At 39.0% G+C, this 22,944-nt stretch overlaps 1 protein-coding gene and 1 pseudogene across 1 annotated transcript in view; both read left to right on the top strand.

Annotated features, from left to right (window-relative positions):
- The window catches only part of CPQ (carboxypeptidase Q), a 577,066-nt gene that overhangs the window by 372,574 nt on the left and 181,548 nt on the right, over positions 1–22,944 (top strand). The gene's annotated exons all lie outside the window — the stretch shown is intronic.
- LOC102813128 lies at positions 12,294–12,929 on the top strand (annotated as a pseudogene).

The raw sequence follows: 22,944 nt of genomic DNA, 5'->3' as shown, positions 1-22,944 counted from the left end.
TTTCACTAATAGAGAACAATAGGAAGGTGGTAAGACTATAACCTGTCAAAGACAGAAAACCTGTGAGACCTGGAAAAACAAATCAGTCCTGTAGTGTTCTGGCTCAGTGGGTTTCACTCTGTATAATCTCAAAATATATATCTATTAAGTGTCATAGAGTAGGTTCTGACCAATAACGGCCTTGTATAGGGTTGCCAAGGGGTGGCTGGTGGGTTTGTACCACTGACCTTGTGGTCCAATTTGCAGTCCAGTACATTGAAAAAAGCAAATATGTATATATATATATATATATATATATATATATATATATATATATATATATATATATATATATATATATATATATATATATGTATATATATATATATACACACACATACATACATATATATAGTCCTGGTATGGTGCTGTAGGATCGAGGATCAGCACTGGATTGTTAACTGCAAGGTTGGGGCTTCAAACTCACCAGTCAGTCTTTGGAAACCCTATGCAGTGTTGCTATGAGTCAGAACCGACTTGGTGGCATTTACCACCAATATACATATGACTGCAAAGTCTATTTTAACTACAAGGTCGGCAGTTCAAGTTCACCAGCCACTTCTTGGAAACCCTATATAGGGTCTCTATGGGTTGGAACCCACTTGATGACACTTAACAACAACAACAAATATATATGACTTAAGACTGCTCTGACCTTCTATCTATTTCATAAATATACAGGACTTTTGTTTTCTTTTTGTATCTTTCAGACATGGAAAACTTTATAAGCAGATAGTTTAATTTTAATACATGCCTTTTTATTTTTCTCCCTCTGTGATTTACTGTTTGAAACCAGAAGAAACGTTGAAGTACAGGCACTGTTTTCCAGCTTTGATGAAACCTTGGTTGCTAACCTCACAAACTTAGGAAGATTTATCACATGGGATTCAAAGGCAGGAGTAATAATATTAATGGTCAAAACCTTCCAAGACACCATCAGAAAAAGGGAACTTTGGTCATTCTGTTTCTTGTTAAGAACAGCTGGCAATTTAAAAAGCAAACACTTGTGAAAAAGGAGATAAAAATGATCAAACAGAAATGCCTCCTCCTTCAGTTAATGCATATCAACCAAGAATGCTCCTAACCACAACCCGAGCCAAATCCATTGCTGTCCAGTCTATTCTGACTCATAGTGATCTTACAGAACAGAGATTCCAAGGCTGTAAATCTTTACAGAAGCAGCATCTTTCTCCCGTAGAGCAGCTGCTGGTCTCAGACTGCTGACCTTTTGGTTAGCAGCTAAGCACTGTAACCACTGTGCCACTGGGACTCCCAAGATGCTGCATATTGTTGTTAAGTGTCATCAAGTCAGTTCTGACTCATAGTGATCCTGTATAGGATTTCCGAGGGGTGACTAGTAGTAGGTTTGAACCGCTGACCTTTCAGGTAGCTTATCCTACAGCGCCACACCAGGACTGGGATGCTGCATAGTAGTAATGAAATCAGTCTTAGCAGCTTCCCCATAACGACTGTATGTATATGTGCTTAATTTTATTTGGTCTTCAAAGATGAATTTTCCAATGTCTTTATTCTCTTTGGGGGAGCTCTGTCTAGATCAAACTATATCTTGTAAAGTATGTGATCTATATAAAAGCCCACTTAAGATGTTATGTTTGCCCTGGCTGTGTTGAGACTCAGACAAGATTATGTGCTGTGTGGATTGTGTCGACAAGAGATGTCGTTACCATGGCTTCTGCACCAGTATTCCACTCATATGTCAGTGAGTAGAGGTGACTCCTGCCATTCTGAGTGCTGCCCATAGGAGGCAAAGTCTGCAGTCTGTAGCATCAAGGCACTAGTTGAAAACCACCACAGTACCCACCAAGAACCTAGACTTTGAGGAAGCACCTTCAGAAAGAAATGATCGTGAAGAAAGAAATGTGCATGACCAGTTTTACAGGTTGTGATGTCGTGTGATTTATGTGGCATGACTTCCTATCAGAAGTGTAAACAGCAGAAAGGAAAATAATTGGGCACATGAACTGCATTTCCTCAAGCCCCACCAAGCTTACATAGTGAGTCCTGGGAGCAAGTAAAAATGAGCTGCAACGTCTAACATTAAACCACCAGATGTCTTCTTTCTGGCTTAAGGAATTTGAGGGAATCTCAACTGTGCTAAAAATAATAGGATTTGTTTCTTTGTTTTTTTCCCATTGTGGCATTGGTTCTGTTCCCCTGAACCTTTAGCCAGAAGTTGAGATGCATCTTTTCTTCCCCAATATATTTAAGAATAAAAAAATCTTAGCTGCCACAGCTGGAAGGAGATCTCAAGGATTGTCTAGTGGAATGATCTGATTGTTCACATGAATAAAGTGAAACCCAGAAAGGATGTGATTTTGTTCAGGATCTGGACCAGAGCTTATGTCAGAACCAAGAACCAAATTCTGACTTGTGGTCTAGGTTTCTCTATGGTCTACCACACCAGCTGAATCCTTTGTCTCTCACAAACACATCTGATACTTCAGCCAGCAGGGTCCACTTATTGGTGTCCTCCACAAACCACCTTACCTTTGCACCTTTGCTGATGCCGGGCCCTGAATGGCATGCCCTTCTCTTCCAACTCTTCTCCTCAAATCTAGCGCATCCTGCCATGTCCAGTCCAGTCCCACTTCCACAATTGACCTCTCCTCTCTCTGGACTTATTTGGGCATTTTTTAATTCTGTTTCATATTGATCTCAATTTCAGAGATAGTTATGATTTTGTGTCACCTTGACAGGGCTAGGTTCCTCAGTGCTTTGGCAGTTAAAATATAGTGATTTGATTTGATAAACCCTTAAGGGTGAGATACACCACCCTTGGGAGTGTGGTGGCTCCATACAATAACCACTGGACTGCAAAGCACAAGGTCTGTGGTTCAAGCCTGCCAGCTGCTTACTGGAGAAAGATGAGGCTTTCTGCTCCTGCGGAGATTTCCAAAACCTTGGAAATCCTCCACAGGGTTGCTATGAGTCAGATGTGACTCGATGGCACTTAAAAACAACACACAACTGTTAATCCTCCTACCACCCTGATCTGATTTATGGGAGATTCTCAAGGGTGTGGCGTTGTTGTGGTGGTTATTAAGTGCCATCAAGTCAGTTGCAACCCTATATAGAGTTTCTGAGGAGTCGCTGGTGAGCTTGAACCATCGACCTTGTGGTTCAAGCCGACTTTGAAGTCCAGCACATTAACCCTCAGCACCACACCAGGCAACACCTTTATTTTACATGAGATAAAGGGAGAGAGACTTGAGCAAGACAGAAGAACCAGGAGTGAAGTGTGTGCTTTGGACCTGTGGTCCCTGCACTGAGAAGCTTCTAGATTCTTGGGAAGATTAATGCCAAGGTGCATGGAGATCTCCAAGGAATACTGGAGCTACAGATGCTGAAAGAGACAAGGGCCTTTCCCCAGAGCCAACAGAGAGAAAGCCTTCCCTGAGAGCTCTGAATTTGGACTTCTAGCCTCATAAACTCTGAGAGAATAAATATCTGCTTGTTGAAGGCATCCACTTGGTATTTTTGTTATGGACACACTGGGTAACATCCGTAGAGAAATCACAGAAGTCCTGATGAGTCACTGAAAGTTTGATTGTATTTCTTTGAATCACAGTTAAATCAGTAGATAGGATTTATAATTCTTCTTTTTGTTATTGTTAACATCGAGTTGGTTCCAACTTATAGTGACCCTGTATAGGGTTTCTGAGCAGCAGCTGGTGGGTTTGAACTACCAACCTAGTGGTTCACAGGCCAGTGCTGATCCTACAGTACCACCACACCAGGAGTCCAGTTCCTTTTCTTAGTCCCTCATAAAACAATGATCCTATTATTTAAAGCCAAGAAAGGAAAGACTCAAAGACACTTCCAAAACCAATTAAAATAAAAAACTCTTCCCCTCTTTTTTTGTATGCACCATATCCAACCTACAGTAGACTTAGTACAGAATACCTTGGTAGGAAGAGATCATTAGGGACAGGCAGCCAAGCAGTGTAGCAATGTAGAAGAAACTTTAAATTTAGAAGTATAAGACCAGGCCTAACTATGCCATCTACTGTTTCAAAAACTGAGCAGAGCCTCTTTTCTCCCTCCACCTGTTAAATGGGAAGAATAATTAATGCCTGCTCCACACATTGGCATTCTTCACATATTAATCATGTCTTTAAAATTTTCCTTTTGTACTATATGAAGGTAAGGTTTATGTGTCTTGTTTATAACTTCATCCTCTTAAATTTGCCCCATAGTAAGGCATTTACTGTATTCATTGGTTGGTTAACCAAGTGACAGGGAACAATTCAAAGCAATTATGAGCAATTATTATGAATCTTAGTCTGAATGCTAACCAGCAAGTTCTGTGGCTTAAACCCACCAGGTAATCCTCAGAACCCCTATATATAGCACCACTTTGAGTTGGAACCAACTCAATGGCACTTGACACTGACAAATGTCTGATGTTGCTGGACTTCCTAGAGGGTGGTGGCTTTTAATTTGATTCCTGTTTTCCATTCCTCATTACTAAAAAGGAGCCATTACTAGAAAGAAGACCCGCAGTGAATCACCAGAGGCCAGCGGTTGACCCTTGGTCATAAGAGAGTCATTTCAAAAGTTCATGGTATTTCTTTGTAGATTCTTCACTAGTCTTCATACCTGGCACATAAGGTTGATGAGTTTGACCTTTACTCAGACTTGTCCTATGTCCCTTGATGGGTGTTTGCCAGCAATTCTCAACAGCAAAGTGACCTTCTCTGCTTATCATCACTGAGCGCTTTTCTTCTGTACTGTTTTTATTCTTTTGGTCTTTGATGTGTGAGTATTTTTAGTGGCAAAGATAAGCTTCTAATGGTGCTATACGAAACATGCCTTCTGTCTGAGGATGCGCTCACATCTGTGGAGGACTGAGATTGTCCGTGAGAGCACTTATTTTAAAGTCCCTCTTACAGGAAGGTTCTGATACATAAAAGAAAGAGCAGGATTTTTGGCTTTTGTCGGGTCTGCTTTTAAAACTCTCATAAAGCCAACAGTTGAGCAGAGATGAAAAAGTGTTACAGAAATAATCCTATTTGTGAGCAATGCCTTGATGTAGGTCAGGTATTATTTTCATTTAACAGGTGAGAAAACCGAGGTGGAGACAGAGAGAGAGGCTTTGCTCAAGGATTTCAACACAAGGAGTGGCATGGTCAGGCCTCCTTGTTCTAACAGTTAAGTTGCCGCTAGTGCTTTCTGCAAGGGACGTTGTGATGATTCAGTGGGAAAATATTTGTTAAACTACCACATCCAGAATCTGACCATAATAAATATTCAATAAAAGTAAGTTTCCACCTGCTTTCTTTCTCTTTATTCTTTTTCCCTTAAGTTAACCCAAGATGAAAGGTGGTAGAATTAGACCTGTAATAGCTCGTCTTCTCAACTCATATCCATCTTTCAGATTGCTTGTTGTACCCACGTTTCTTATTAACACAAATTGGTGGGAGTAGCATGACCTTCATTTGTTGACAGAGACACAAGTAGGCAGAACACAGTGATGAATGTCTCAATTCAGGCAGGAATTGAGTGTTGCCTGTGGGGTAGGCTAGCTCTGACACCTGCGGTGACTATATATCATCCCTGTAAATTAACCCACTGAGATGGAAACAATTGCCAGACTATTGAACATCACCTTCACCTGAGAAGGATGAAGGCCCAGCACAGTACATCCGGAGCATCCACATGTAGAATCATGCTCACTTTTGCATGATTCTCTGTGGTCTACATGGAAAATGTGTTCAGACATTGCTTTACATGAGTAGATTTGTGTATATATGATCTGTTTCTTGCCTATGAGCTGATCGGAAGCAGCTAATAGTAGTAGTATATGAAAATATAAAGATTAGTAATTCAGTAGTCAATATTGCCCTGTCACAGTTACTCTGGTATACGACTATTGTCACAGTTTAGTACAACCTCATCACTATCAGGCATGTTGATGTGTGTGGAACCATCTTTTCTAGACTCAAAAATCCTGATAGCCTTACAACTTTGTAAATTTTAAGTCCTGATGTGGTTCTGTAGGATAAGCGTTGGAGTGCTAACTGCAGGTCAGCAGTTCAAACCCATCAGCCATTCCATGGAGCCCCTACACATTTAGATTTCTACCATTTTGTTTTATTTCACAATGTATTAATCAGAAGGCCAGAAAGAAGGCATTTTACTATGTATGTATATAAGCTTGGAGCCTTGGTGTAGCACTGTAGGATAAGCACTCAACCACTAGGTTGGTCTGAACTGCAAAGTCATGGTTCAAACTCACCAGTTGCTTCTCAGAAACTCGATACAGGGTCTCTATGAGTCAGAACCAACTCGACAGCACTTAACAACATAGGAGCTTACTTACATATTAGCTAGTCTTTATCTCATCTACCTACTGATCTATATTATTTTGAGTCAATAAATAAGATTAATATCTTTTATGGTGAGAACTAAACAAAAATTTGTTGGGGTGTAAGCTTTTTATACATACATCTAATCTTTTCTTTATACTTTATATGAAAACAGCTTATATATTTTGACAAATGATTTGTTATTGCTAAGTGCTGTCTGGCTGCTTCAAATGCATAGCAACCCAGTATATGGTTTACAAGGAGTGACCAATGAGTTTGAATCACCAAACTTGCAGTTCAAACCAACCTAGTGGTCAAGTGATTATTCTACAGTGCCACACCAGGAATCCCAAGCTTGTATAAAAATACTGTAAATACCTACTTCTGTTCTTCAGTTTCAAACACTGTGAAATAAACATAATGGTAGAAATCTAAATGTATTAATTTTATTAAAGAAGGAGCTCTGGTAGCGTAGTGGTTACAAATCGGGCTGCGAACTGCAAGGTCAGCGGTTTGAAACTACCAGCTGATCTGCGGGAGAAAGATGAGGCTTTCTGCTCTCGTAAAGATTTACAGCCTTGGAAACCCTATACAGGGTCGCTATGAGTCGGAACCGACTCCACGGCACACAACAACAAAATAATTTTATTACCACATTTAAATGTGGTGTGGTGGCTCCATACAATAAACACTGGACTGCAAACCACAAGGTCCCTAATGCTAGCCTACTACCCACTCTCTGGGGAAAAGATAAGGAGTGGTCCTTCCTGAAAACATGTCCAAAGTGTAAGGGACGAAGTCTCACCATCCTGGCTTCCTAGGAGCGTTCTGGTTGTATTTCTTTCAAGACAGATTTGTTTGTTGTTCTGACAGTCCACAATACTTTCAATATTCTTCTCTAACACCAATTCGTCTACAGTCTTTTTTATTCATTGCCCAACTATCACATGCATATGAGCTCAATGAAATAACAGGACTTGGACCTTGCACCTTAATCCTCAGGAGGTCTTTTGTAGGGTATTTAAATACTATAATACATGTTTGATTTCTTGACTATGCTTCCATGAATGTTGGGTGTGGATCTAAGCAAAGAAAATTGTTTGACAACTTCAATTTCTTCTCTGTTTATCATGATGTTATTTACTGGTTCAGTAGTGAGGATTTTTGTTTTCTTTACAGTGAGGTACAATCCATGCTGAAGGCTGTAATCTTTGTCTGGGGTTGTGATTGTCGTTGTTAAAGTGCTGTGGAGTCGGTTCCGACTCATAGCCACCCAGTATAGGGTTTCCGAAGCTGTAAATCTTTGTAGGAGCATCAAGCCTCCTCTTTCTCCTGAAGGGCAGCCGCGGATTGGTGGGCTCAATCCTCAGACCTTATAGCTTACAGTCCAGTGCTTAGTCTCCTGTTGTTGTTGTTGTTGTCAAGTACCATTGAGTCAGTTCTGATTCTAGTGACCCTGTATTGGGTTCCTGAGGAGTGGCTGGTGAGCTTGAACCGCTGATCTTGTGATTCAAACTGACCTTGTAGTCTAGCGCATTAACCCATAGCAGCACACCAGTGTTTATCCTACTTCTGATTTATACCTTTAATCCAGGGTAATATTGATAGTGCCCTTTTTCAATCTCAACATTTTCTATGTTTGGACAATAAGTTATATGGCCATCCTGCCCATTATTAACATGATGAAAACACTTTATTAATGTTCTTGTTGTTGTTAGGTGCCATCGAGTTGGTACCGACTCATAGTGACCCTATGTACAACAGAACAAAACACTGCCTGGTCTTGGGCCAACCTCACAACTGTTGCCACACTTGAGCCCATTGATGCTGCCACTTTGCCAATCCATCTCGCTGGGGGTCTTCCTCTTTTTCTCTGATCCTCCACTTTACCAAACGTGATATCTTTCTCCAGCGACTGGTCCCTCCTGACAGTATGTCCATAGTAAGAGAGTTCGATGAAGTCTGGCCATTCTGGCCTTCAAGGAGCACTCTGGCTGTGTTTCTTCCAACACAAATCTGTTTGTTCTTTTGGCAGCTGATGGTACTTTCAATATTCTCCTCCAACACCATAACTCAAAAGCATCAGTTCTTTTATGGTCTTCCTTATTCACTGTCCAGCTCTTGCATGCATATGAGGTTATTGAAAATACCATGGCTTGGGTCAGGCGCACCTTGGTCCTCAAGCTGAGATCTTTGCTCTTCAACACTTTTAAAAGATCTTGTGCAGCAGAATTGTCTAATGCAATATGTTGTTTGATTTCTTGACTGCTGCTTCTGTGAGTGTTGATAGTTGATCCAAGAAGAATGAAGTCCTTGACAACTTCAGTCTTTTTTCCATTGATAAGAATTCATTTCCTTAGTAAACACTTAACCAAAAGGCTGGTAGTTCAATCCACCAGCCACTTTTCAAAACCCTATACAGGGTCATTAAGGAGCTCTGGTAGTGTAGTGGTTACGAATTGGGCTGCGAACCGCAAGGTCAGCAGTTCGAAACTACCAGCTGTTCCGCGGGAGAAAGATTAGGCTTTCTGCTCCCGTAAAGATCTACAGCCTCGGAAACCCTGTACAGAGTCGCTATGAGTCAGAACCGACTCCACGGCACATAACCACCACCACCATACAGGGTCATTATGAGTCAGACCCAAACAGCAACAGTCATTGTCCTAAGGAGCTCTGGTTACACACAATGGATAAATACTCAACTGCTAACAGACAGGTTGGCAGTTCACACTCATCAACACTGCTAGGGAGAAAGATGGCAGCAGTCTGCTTCCACAAAGTTTACAGTGTTGGCAGGTCTATTGGGAACAGGTTTCCTCTGTCCTATATGGACCCTGGGAATTAGAATTGGCTCAGTGGCAATGGGTTGATAATTTTGCTAGGCCCTGGAGACATTGATGAATATGTGATTCTAGACTTCATTGAACTTAATGTTTAGTGACTAAACAACGTAATGGTTATGAGGACAGTGGCTACTAACTGCCTGAGCATTGATTCCAACTCATAGCAACACTATAGGACAGAGTAGAACTGTTCCTTAGGGCTTCTGAGGCTGTCAATCTTTACAGAAGCACACTGCCTCATCTTTCTCCCTCAGAGTGGCTAGTGGGCTTGAACTGCTGACCTTTTGGTTAGCAGCTCATGGCTTAACCCACTGTAGCATCCAGGTTCCTTGAGGATATGGAAGAGGAATATATTTTAAAAAGGTTGAGGAAGTAATCTGTCCACCTCTTTATAACTAATTAGCACAGTGGTTGAGATCCTTAGGCTCTTCAGTCGAACTTTCTGGATTTGAATATGAGGTCCATCGCTTATTAGCTACTACCAACTCATCTCTGCCACAATTTTCTCTTTTGTAAATTGAGGATAATATTAATTCAAGATGGTTGCGAATGTTAAATGTGATAAGAATTTCTAAAGCTTATGAGCACCTCATGTTTGTTATGGTCATGGTAGTGGTTAAGAAGATAACATAATGGCTGAATACGAGAGAAGTGTCTAAGAGAACTCTCAGGCTTTGGACTCAGATAGCGTGGTGGATACTTTTGTAAAATAGTAAATGCAGGGAAAGTTGATTTCTCTGGAGGAAAGGATGCACACAGTTTGGATGGATTTACATGAGGAAAATAAAGCACTTGCTCTGTTTGTTTTTGTAGAGTTTGAAGGGTATGGAGTATCCATCTGTCAGTGTCTAATTTTTGTTAAGAACCATCCAGTTGTCCCAACTCATAGTACCCTCAAGGAGCAGCTGATGAGTTTGAACCACCAACCTTGTGGTTAGCATTCAAGTGCTTATCCCAAAGCACTACACCAGGGTCCTTATCAGTGTCTAATAGGCATCTGAGTTTTTAGGTTTGAGCTGAAACTGTCTTTATGTCTATATGGAAGAAGAAACCATGTGAATGTGAGAGATTAATTAGAGATAGTATTCATTTGCTGATGGGGTAAAACTCAAAATGAGGAGAAACAGCTATAAAAACATCCATTAATAATCAGAACATGGAATGTATGAAGTATGAATCTGGGAAAAATGGAATTTCTCAAAAATGATATGGAACGAACAAAGATCACGCTAGTCAATAAGGAAGACCATAGAATTGATGAGTTTGAGATTTGGTGTTAGAGAAGAATATTGAAAGTAACCATGGACTGACAAAAGAACAAACAGATCTGTGTTGGAAGAAGTACAGCCAGAGTGCTCCTTGGAAGCCAGGATGGCCAGAGTTCACCTTTCATATGTTGGACATATTGTTAGGAGGGACCAGTCACTGGAGAAGGATATCATGTTTGGTAAGGTGGAGGGTCAGAGAAAAAGAGGAAGGCCACCAATATGATGGATTGACACAGTGGTTGCAGCGATGGGTTCAAGCGTAGCAGCAATGATTGTGAGGTTGGCCCAGGACTGGGCAGTGTTTCACTCCATTGTACATAAGGTTGCTATGAGTCAGTACCAACTCGATGACATCCAATAAAAATCACAACAACAATCCTTGGCATGTTGTTGTTGTGAAGTGCCGTCGAGTCAGTTATGACCCATAGCAACCCTGTGTAGGTTTTCTGAGGAGCAGCTGGTGAGCTTGAACCACTGGCCTTGCAGTTCAAACGGCTTTGCAGTCTGGCGCATTAACCCACAGTGCCACACTAGGACTCCAATCCTAGACATAAGTGAGGTGAAATGGGCTGGTATTGACCATCTTGAATCTGACAATCATATGGTTTACTATGCTAGGAAAAAGAAATTCAAGAGGAAAGCGTCACATTCATTATCAAAAGAATATCTCAAGATCTGTCTTAAAGTACAATGCTGTCTGTGATAGGATAATATTCATACAACTACAAGGAAAATCAGTTAATGCCACTATTATTCAAATTTACACACCAACCAGTAAAGCCAGTGATGATGAAACTGAATTCTACAACTTCTTCAGTCTGAAACTGACCAAACATGCAATCAAGATGCATTGATAATTACTAGTGATTGGAATGCAAATGCTAGAAACAAAAAGGAAGGAAAAGAAGTTGGAAAATGTGGCCTTGGTAATAGAAATTATGCTGGAGGTTGTATGATAGATTTTTTTCAAGACCAAGAACTTATTTTTTTCAAATACCTTTTCCAACAACATAAATGGCAACTATACACTTGGACCTCACTAGATGAAATACACAAGAATCAAATTGACTACATCTGTGGGAAGAGACAATAGAAAAGCTCCATATCATCAGTCAAAAGAAGGCCAGGGTCTGACTGTGGAACAGATCGGCTGGAACTGAAGAAAATTAAAACAAGTCCAGGAGAGCTAAAATATGACCTTAAATATATCCCACTTGAATTTAAAGACCATCTCAAGAACAGATTTGGTGTATTTGACGCTAGTGACTGAAGACCAGAGGAGCTGTGGGATGGCATCAATAGCATCAGACAAGAAAAAAGCCAAAGGTCATTAAAAAGACAGGGGTGAAAAAAAAAGACCAAAATGAACGTCAGAAGAGACTATGAAACTTTCTCTTGAGTGTAGAGAAGCTAAAGTAAATTGAAGAAATGTAATGGTAAAAGAGCTGAACAGAAAATTTCAAAGGGCACCTCTAGAAGACAAAAGTCAAGTATTATAATGAAATGTGCCAAGACCTGATAATAAAAAAACAAAAGGGAAAAACACCCTCAGCATTTCTCCAGCTGAAAGAACTGAAGACAAAATTCAAGCATCAACTTGAAATATTGAAGGATTTTATGGGTAAAATATTGAATGATGCAGAAAGGATCAAAAAACTGTGGAAGGAAGTAGTAGACTCACATCTCCTGAGATTGCAGCTCAGGCTCGCCTTTTCTTCTTTCATCTTCCTTCCCACAGGAATTCCCTTGCCTTCCCTTGACACCTTGGACATGAACTTCTTACCTGAAGACTGTAAAGACCGACAAGTTTGAAAATGGAAAACCAAGTACCAGTGGGTTATTCTCAAAGAACCAAACAGTCTCTTATTTCAAAGGAGTTAATTTCAGAAGGAAAATGGGTCAAGCTTGAAAAAACAACTTCCATGGATCCCACTGGTAAAACTTGGGAAACTGTGAAACATACAATCAGGAAAGGACTGTTAGCCTATGGGGTGGCAATTATCCCAGTGCTGCATAGAACTCTCCACTCTGAATGCACTGTCCTGGTGAAACAATTCCGACCATGGGTGGCTACTGTATTGAATTCCCCGCAGGTCTCATAGATGATAATGAAAGTCCAGAAGCTTTGAGAACTTGAGGAAGAAACTGGTTATAAAGGTGACATTGCTGAATGTTCTCCAGCTGTGTGTATGGCTCCAGGTTTGTCAAATTGTACTATGTACATCATGACAGTGACCATTAATGGAAATGATGCTGAAAATGTAAGACCTAAATCAAAGCCTGGGGATGGAGAATTTGTGGGAGTAATTTCCTTACCAAAGAATGATCTACTGAAGAGACGTGATGCTCTGGTAGCTGGAGAGCATCTTACAGTGGCTGCCAGAGTCTCCTCCTATGGTCTGACTTTGAAACATGCAAACACTAAACCATTTGAAGTCCCTTTCCTGTAATTTTAAGACCAAAAAGGACACCGACCATGTTTCCATAAATGAGACCATCAGACCTTCTTCACTCAGTACTTTGTGTTCAGTGTAATTTAATGCACATTTAAAATGGACTTTTTCTAAAACTGAAAGCAACATAGAATGCATTTGGTAGTATGTAATTATCATCACAGGTAGGCTGTCATCTTTGTATTAATTTGCAAAACTCCAACTAATGCTAGTGAAACAGAACATAAAGTGGATATATTGCCTCTAAATTTAAAAACAAAAATCTGCAAGTATTGACTTTACTAATGTAAGGAGCCCAAGAGGCAAGGATGTATCTGTTGGCAAGGGAGGTATGAATTCCTAATAAGGTCACATTCACCCCATCCCAGTCCTGTCCCTTTATAAAATTCTGGAACTGTGTATGAAGATAACTTTTTACTGCTTTGATGTTTAAATCCAATTTGTTTTTTTTTAATTTGAACAATTTGCTACATACATTTCAACTGGGTAGCAGAATTTATAAAAGCAATAAATAAAAATATTCTTGAAAATTACTTTTAGTGTTCTTACAGCTACCTGATTACTGAGGTTGAGACAGATCATAATGTAATGCAAAACGGTAAATTCAATTCACTTTATAGTCTTTTATAAGGATAAAAGACTAATGAAAATATAGGCTTTAAGCCTGGGCACATTAAAGAACAAAAACTATGGAAAGAATATACAGAGTCATTGCACCAAAAATGTTCAACCATTTCACGAAGTAGCATGATCAAGAACCCATGGGACTGAAAGAAGCCTAAGCTGCACTTAAGCAAAAAATAACAAGGCTTCAGGAATTGGCAGAATACAAATTGAAATCTTTCAACAAACTGATACAACACTGGAGGCACTCACTCATCTATGCCATGAAATTTGGAAGACAGGCACCAGGGCAACCAGTTGTAAAAGATCCATATTTGTGTTTTTTCCAAAGAGCGGTGAACCACTAAAAGGCAAAATTCATTGCCAAATAACATTAATATCGCATGTAAGTAAAATTATTCTGAATATAATTCAAAAATACATCAACAGAGAACTGCCAGAAATTCAAGCAAGAATCAGAAGAGGGTGTGGAATGAGGGATATCATTGCTGACATCAGATAGATGTTGGCTAAAAGCAGAGAATACCAGAAAGATGTTTAATTTTGTTTTATTGACTATGCAAATGCATTCAACTGTGTTGATCTTGACAAACTATGGATAACATTGCAATTAATTGGTATTCCAACACATTTAATTGTGCCCATGAGGAACCTGTACATAGACCAAGAGGTAGTTGTTAAGAATAGAACAGGGAAGGTGTGTGCCAGGGTTGTATCCTAGCACCATACTTATGCCATCTCTGTGCTGAGCAAATAATACGAGAAGCTGGACTCTAAAAAGAATGTGGTATCAGGATTCAAAAAAGACTCCTTAACAACCTGTGATATGCAGATAAACTTGCTTGCTGAAGTGGACTTGAAATATTGATCAAAGACCACAGCCTTCAGCATGGATTGTACCTCAATGTATAGAAAACAAAAACCCTCACAACTGGGCAAATAAACAGTGTCATGATAAATAGAGAAAAGATTGAAGTTGTCTAAGACTTCATTTTGCTTGGATCCACAGTCAATGCTTAGGAAAGTCAAGAAATCAAACAATGAATTGCATTAGATAAATCTGCTTCAAAAGACCTCTTTAAAGTGTTAAAGAGCAAAGATATCATTTTAAGGACTAAGGTGTGCGTGACTCAAGCCATGGTATTTTCTATAGCCTCATATGCATGTAAAAGATGGACAGTAAATAAGGAATATAGTATAAGAATTGATGCATTTGAATTATGGTGTTTGAGAAGAATATAAAAGGGCCATGTCTGCCAGAAGAACAAATAGAAGTCAGAGAGGTGAGACTTGGTCTCTCATACTTCAGACTTATTATCAGTAAGGACCAGTCTCTGGAGAAGGATATCATGCTTGGTAAAGTGAAGGTTCAGTGTAAAAGAGGAAGACCCCCCAACAAGATGGATTGACAGTTTTAGCAACAATGGGCCCAAATATAACAATGGTGAGGATGGCACAGGATCTAGTTGTGCTTTGTATTTTGCTTAAGATTTTGTTTTGTTGTCCCGGACTGACTCAATAGGCCAGTAATTTAAGAGCAGAAAAAAAGAAGTCCATATAAATGACAAGAATGAATAGCTAGAGATGTAGAAAAGAAGTAGGGGAATGATGTGAAGAAACTCAGGGGAAAAGAGAATCAAGAAGAACAGGGTGTTCAATGCTAAACACAAAGTACAGAAGATAGGAACAGAAATAAGTTCCCTGGTCTTGGCAATTGGGGATTTTGGTAATTTTAGTAAGAATTGGCTTAATGGAGAAAGGACAGTAGAAATCACAGAAGGATTAGGTGAGAATCAGCAGACAGGACACAAGAGATGTAAAGCGCTGTCGAGTCAATTCCAACTCATAGCTATCCTGTACAAGGTTTCCAAGGAGCAGCTGGTGGGCTTAAGCTGCTGACCTTGTGGTTTGCAGTCCAATGTTTATTCTACAGCACCACACCAGGACATATAGATAGTGAGATATAAATTTTTTTCAGGTGTCTTGACTGTGAGATAAAGGAAAGGCTCGTCTGGTGGTTGGTGGGTTCTTAAAAGTGAAGCCTGCACAATCATTTGCTCCCAGAGTTGCACAGGGTTTTGCAGATCAGGAGACGTTTTCAATTTCATGACCTCCAAAGTCTTTTCTGCCTCACAGTGTTCAATATTCCATGCTTCTCTACATGATAAGCTGAGGTTCAATTTTTATTTTCATAGATTGACACCTGTAGACATGACATAAAATCTGTTTTATCCAACAAATTTAAGTCGGAATTTAACTTGAACTTGCAAGTTCATGGGAAAACATTTTAGGGGTCAAAACATATATCAATACATAGTTTATTTATGAGTAATGTTCTTAGTTTTTTAGGATCACAGACATACAGTTCCTTTATAATTTATTTTGTTATTGATCCCTCCTTTAGATCAGTTGTTTATGCTTATATGGAATTTAGCTTTTTGACCTTTACCCAACCCCCCTTCCTTTGTTGCCAGTTTCTCCCAAGGAGTAATTATTAAATCATTAGATCAGACCATTCAATGAGACTTACTGAATGGTAATTCCTTTTCAAAGACTAACATTTCCCACCCATAGCCTTGGTTGGTTTATTGACTAGAGCTAAGTAGTTAGTTTGCTATAAGGGTAAGCATCTGGAAACATTCTACTAAGAGAAGCCTGGGATGACCCTGTTTTTGAAAGGTCCCAGTTCTCTCATCACTCACCTCCAGTCTTTCTAGGGCATAAGAGAACTCGAATTAATGACTGGGTCAGAATTCTGTACTACAGACTTTTATCTGGGATCTTCTGTTTAGAAAGTCTCTTCAACTGTTTTCTTTACCTCAAGAGTAAAGGGTCTCCCAGATACCTTAGTTTTGATGAAAAAAAAAACAACAACAACAAGCAAAACACCACAAATCCCCTTCTAGAGTTTTCTCTACCAATTAAAATCCTCTTAACGGGGTATATTAAAGCTCATAAACTTGGTTCCACTGGTTTATTAGAAAACTCACTGTAGCGGTAAAAGCCAGAATGTTCAGATGGACAGACCCTAGGGAGTTAGGAAAAGGTTATTTTCCTTCATAGAGTTCAAGTCCCTGTAATTTTATTTTTCTCTGGTTTTGACCAAGCTCAGACTTTTGCGGGTTTTATATACCAAACAGCCTATCCAGTTCAGTTAAGGAGTGGTCTTGTTACTCCCATTTAATTAAGTATTTCCAAGTTGTTGCTCTCATTTTGTTTGTCTTTATGCTTGTGTTTCAAGCCTTTTCTTAATTATCTTATTCTATTTCATCAATTCCAAATAACATGACTTTAAAGATACACCTTTTGTATAAGATATTTTCAAGAGGAAAAAAAAGAATAAAACCATCTCAGTGAATGTGTGCATTGATCATAAGACTGGTCTAATTTCAGAAACATTAAATGTGAGTAGATGGATGCTTCATTCCTCTATTCATCTCACAGTTATTGAGGGCGGTATGAAGTTCCAAGCTCTTTTGTTAAGTAATGGACAATGAAGACAAAGAAGACTTCCTGGGGATAGCTAGATTTTGAATTTGTAAAGTGACCCATTTATCATATGTCTAAGTCTAGCATATTTCTTAAAAGACTTCAGCATTTTTTCTTTAAGTATTTGAGAATCCAATGTGAGCAAAATGGAAATTAGACTGTGATTTTTTTCCCCCACATAATCTCCATTATCTCCTTTCTTCTACATATACTGTGCCCTCAGCCTTACATTCCTTAACACCACCCAGCACCCTGAGTTGATTATCGGAACATGCCATGCTACCTATAAGCCTAGGGTGGCATGATTATGATGAAAAGGACTTAAAAGTAAATATATTTAAAATCTTCAAAAATTCAGAGAGTGGATAGTATCCACTAAAAATCAAAGAACTGGAATTTGTAAAATAATAACTACATGCTAATGATAGAACATGCAGATATAAAAAAGAATCAATTAAAATGATTGGAAATGAAAATGCATAGCTGTTTAAGTTTTTCTAAAATCTCAAGAGAAGTTACGCTCAGAGATAATGTAAATTACCAAATGGTATAAAAGAGAGAAAAAGAAAAATGAAAATACGAAAGATTTTGAAACATGAGAAGTTCTATTATATATCAGTCAAATCTGGTGAGAGAAAATACTTGAACATTTTCTAGAATTAAGGAAATATGTGAATATTTATACTCAATAAAGGACAGAATGCTAATAAGTAAGATGAACTTTTTATAAACTCTACTAATATTTGCATTAGAGTGAACCTAAAGAACAGTGAGGACAAAATATTTGCCTTTTTGAATGGGATGTTGTTGTTTAGTGCCATTGAGTTGGTTCCGACCCATAGCGACCTTGTATAGGTTTTCCAAGGAGCAACTGGTGAGCTTGAACTGCAGATATTGTGGTTCAAACCGACTTTGCAGACCAGAGCATTAACCCACAGCACCACACCGGGACTTCTTTAAGTGTTGTTGTTGTTAAGTGCCGTCGAGTCGTAGATATAAAATATTGCCTGAACTTTTCTTGGAGTCCCTGTGTGGTGCTATAAGATAAGCATGGCACTGCTAACCACCAGGTAGGAGGTTCAGTCACCAGCCGGTCCTTGGAAACACTATACAGAGTCGCTCTGCAATGAAAGTGACTTGACAGCACTTAACAGCAACAACAATAGCAATAAGTTGTCAATGATTTCAGTGTATTTGGGTCAAAAATCAACCTGCCTGGAAATGACAGTCAAATGATCAAATGGCATGTTACATTGGACAGATCTGCAAAAGACCTCTTTACAGTTTCTGTTTTGTTTTTTTACTTTAAAAAAATAATAATTATTATTGTGAATTGAGTGAAGGTCTACAGACCAGATCATCCATTTTACATTCAGCAAATCATACACTTTGCTTCACTACAATGATTGAAATCTCCTCCATATACCACCAGTTAACAGTAATTACCTGTATTCACTTCAACTATTGCATTCCTCCCTGTGTCTCACACTACTACTTTCATCTGTCCTCTGCTAACGTCCCTCTTGTTGTATATTGCCTGCCCTTGTTGTATGTACATTGCCCATGTTAATATGTCTAGCCTGTGAATAATGTTCCCTACCCATCCCTCTTCCCCTGTAAGCATCATAAATTGTTTCGTTTATCAAGAAAAGCTTTTCTTAACTTTTTGCAACATTGGTCTCAACAATATTTGCCATTTTGTGATTGATTGTTTTCACTCAGCATAATGTCCTCCAGGTTCATCCATATTGTAAGGTGTTTCCCGGATTCATCATTATTCTTCAACATGGCATAGTATTTCATTGTGTATGTGCCAAAGTTTGTTTAACCATTCTTATATTGATGGACATGTAGGTTGTCTCCATATTTTTGATGTGTCTCTTGTAGACAGCATATTGAAAGATCCTATTTTCTTAGCCATTCTACTCTGTCTCATGAAAGATGCATTTAGTCTACATTCAGTGTAATTATCAATAGGTATGAATTCATTGCTGTCATTTTGCTGTGTGTTTTTTATCTTTCATAATGTTAGGGAAGTTTTCTTCCAACAGCACTTTGACAATTTTCTTTATGTTTTTTATTGTCTCTTCCTCTTCTGGAATTCTCATCACTCATAAGTTGTTCTTCCTAGTGTCCCACATAACTCTTAGGCTTTCTTCAGATTTTTTCTGATTGTTCCTCTAGCATGCTAGTGCTGAGAGATTTATTTACAAAATCACTAATTATAGCTTCCATTGCTTTGAATCTATTCCTTTGTCCTTCCAATGTGTTGTCCATTTCTGAAATCTTAGTATTAATCTTTTGTATTTCTAGTTGCAGGTTTTGTATTGTTTCAAAATTTGCATTTATTTTGTCTCTTTATTCTTGTAGTATTTTCTTGAATTCTTGTAAAAATGTTTCTGTGTTCTCTTTGCTTTCCTCACTCTTTCCGTCAATCCTGTGAAGGTACCTAGATGAACACACCTGGGCCTCTCACCTTCTCACAGCTTGGTGGCAACAGGAAAAGAGATAAATATCATTCTTTTCAATTATTTTTCAGTTATTTTCATTACCTTTTCTCCCTCAGGAACATTTTTTGGCTCTGTATTTTAGTCATGTTTGCGCCATTTTCTCATTTCTACATGTGAGCTAAAATTGTCTGTTGTCTTCAGGGCATTGTGGGGTTGTATTTGTATAATGATGATTTTATGGTGATTTGTTCATAGGCTCTCACCAACTGTCTCCTGTGAGTGTAGTTAAGAGAATGAAAGTGTGTGCTCCATTCTCATTCGCCATTCATGCAAGTCAGTTTCGAGTGGATTTGAATATTGTTGGCTGCTTTCTATCATTGGTTAGAAGGTGTAGGAGCTGATATTGGTTCTTGCCCAGAGGGTATGGTTGTGGATGGGTGTATTGACATGGTTGCTCTCTCTTGTTGGTTGGGAAACAGAAAACCCCTGCCACCCACACATGCAAGAAAACAAAACAATAAATAAACAAGGGACCAACAATAAAAAGGAAAATAATAAAAAGAAAAAGAAAGAAAGAAAAAAAAAGAGGCAGCAACCAGAAAAAAAAAAAAAAAAAGGTAAGTATAAAGGTAAAAAAGGGACAGGGAAATAGAACTGTGGAAGAGAAAAATAAGTAAGGAACTAAAATAAAAAATAAAAATAGCACTTAATAGTAGCTAAAATGAGAAAAGCGGGATAGGGAAATGGAGCTATTAAAAAGAAAAATAAGAGAATAAATAAATAGAAATAAAAACTATACTTAGAAAAACCATGGAGAGAGAGAAAAAGAGAGAGAATAATAAAGATCAAAAGGGAAGAAGAAAGAAGAGGGGAAATGAAAACAAGAAAAGAAGGGAAAACAAAAGAGATAGAAAGGATAAAATTCAAGAGAGTGGAAAGAGAAGTAGAAGGAGGAGAAAGAATAAACAAATAAAAACAATGAAACAAAAAACCAAACGTGGAAGAAAAAAAAAAAGAACAGTGCAGCTGTTGAACCAGGAGAGCAGAAAATTCTGGGGGGCTCCTGCAAGTCAAGGAGCTCCCAAGGCGGGTGTGGGAGGGATGTGACATCAGAGTTCCTGGCCCTAGACAGAGTTCCTGTTGGCCTTGGTGTTATCTATGTTCAGGACACTCAATCCAAAATAATTCGTGGAGGCCCTTAACGGAGCTGGTTTCAGTGTCTGTTAGGACCACAGGGCAGCTCAGGGCAGGGTTAAATATTGGTCTGGTGGCTGTGTTTGTTCTGTAGGTCTGCAGTTGAGCTTGCTTGAATCCTGGCACCAAAGTGGCCCTGCCTTACACTGGTATGGCTCCAAACCCCAAGAGAGTAGGGTCTGTTCTTGATGAATGAGTGTGGGAGCTGTCCACCCCTCTGATCACAGGTCAGTCTCCCTTTCTCACTGTCCCTGCTCAGCTTCTTCTCCAAGCGAGTAGTCAGTCCACTTCTCTAACCTTGCCTCTGAAATTCAGGGTTCCTGAATTTTCATCTGTGTCTGTTTTGTTTGGTCTCCATATCTTTGTTGTAGAGAGTCCATGTAGTGCATCTGCCTAGTCTGAAGTCTCTCAGACCTCTTTAAAGTTTTAAAAGGAAAGATGTTGTTCTGATGATTAAGTTGCTTCTGACCCAAGCCATGGTCTTTTCAATCACTTCATATGCATGTGAAACCTAGACAATAAAACCCAAAGACTGAAAAATAATTCTTGCATTCAAATTGTGTTGCTGGTGGAAAATACTAAATGTACTGTAGACTGCCAGATGAATGAGCAAATCAGTCTTAGAAGAAATATAGCCAGAATACTCCTTAGAAATGAGGATGAGGAGAGTTCTGCTTGCTTACTTTGGGCACACCATCAGGAAAGACCAATCCCTAGAAAAGGACTTTATGTTTGGTACAGAATCAGCAACACTGAGGGAAATCCTCAATGGCCTCCATTTACCAATGATTGTGAAGATGGTGCAAGGCTGGGCATTGTTTTGCTCAGTTTTATAGACAAAATTAACTACGAATTAGAGCCAATCTGACTACAACTAATAACATTCTTATACTCTGTTGTGATAAAGCTTTCCTTTGTTGGTTTAGTTGTTTGCTTACTGTCACCTCTCATGCAATCATTGTTCTAGGCTCTAACTATATTATGAAACTTAATAGTAAATAAGAATAGTCTATGGAACAGTAAGGAGTCCTGATATAGCACAGTAGGGTAAGCACTGGACTGCTAACCTCAAGGTCAATAGTTCAAACCCACTAGTCACTCCAGGGTCACTATGAGTCAGAAACAACTCGACAGTAATTAACAAAACATGAAAGAGACAGGAGCCCTAGTGATGAATTAACCATTGGACTGCTAACTGCAAGGTTTTCCGTTCAAAACCACCAGCTGTTCCTTGAAGGAATGGTGGGATTGTGTCTTCCCATAAAGATTTAGTCTGGGAAACCCTAAAGAACAGTTGTGTTCTGCCCTGTAAAGTCGCTGAGAGTCAGAATGGACTCAGTGGCATTAGGTTGGATTGGGTCTGGCTTATGGAACAAAGGGCTGACTTTAAAGCAGGCATATAATCATACTAGCATAACAACAGCTTACATTTTTAGGGTGTTTACTATGTGCTAGACACTTTTACAAGGATTTCTCATTTAATCCTCACAACAAGTCCATGAGGCTAGTATTATTGTATCATCCCTGTTTTCTAGTTGAGGAACCTGAGACTTATTGAAGAGGCCGAGTCATGTTCCCAAGGTCAAGTAACTACTATAATCAGTGGTATATCCCAGATTTTAACAATGCCAGCCTTATTCCAAAGCTCTTAGTAAATATTCTCTGATACATTTTTTTTTTTTAATTTTTTTTTTTGAATTGAGTATGAAACCTTCTTTTATGAGCAGCATTTAGGAAAGCTACTGGAAGTGTCCAGTCTGTCAGTAGCCTTTCCCCTGTGAGGTTGTATTCTAGAACATTAAAACTGATGGAATTCTGACCTCCAGGCACTGTAGAATAAGAACTGGACTGTGAACCACAAGGTTGTTGATTCAAACCCACCAGCTGCTCCTCAGAAACCCTGCACTGGGTTGCTATGAGTCAGAATCAATGCACTGGCACTAAACAACAACAACAATAGCCACAGCAGGCATGTGATTGGGTGTTTTATAGATTTTTCTATTTTTCAGACCCACATGAAGCCAAGACTATCCAGGCTGCATCATCATAAGTCTAGCTTCTCCTATGATATGTTTCTGGGGAACCAGAAACCCTTCAAGTTTCTGAGGCTTTGCTTCAAGACTTTGCTACTTTTTAAGTAACCCTAAGAGTCTTGTCTTGCCAGAATATGAAAACCTTCCTTGCTTCTTCCTTTCTGGGTCCACTTTTGAATTTTATCAGACTGTGGAGAGAAGACAAGTTGAGCTTTTTAAAGA

The sequence above is a fragment of the Chrysochloris asiatica genome, unplaced genomic scaffold (genome assembly GCF_000296735.1).
Source record: "Chrysochloris asiatica unplaced genomic scaffold, ChrAsi1.0 scaffold00031, whole genome shotgun sequence".
Taxonomy (NCBI): Eukaryota; Metazoa; Chordata; class Mammalia; order Afrosoricida; family Chrysochloridae; genus Chrysochloris; species Chrysochloris asiatica.
The sequence above is the reverse complement of the archived record's forward strand: the minus strand, read 5'-3'. Positions and strand labels throughout refer to the sequence as shown.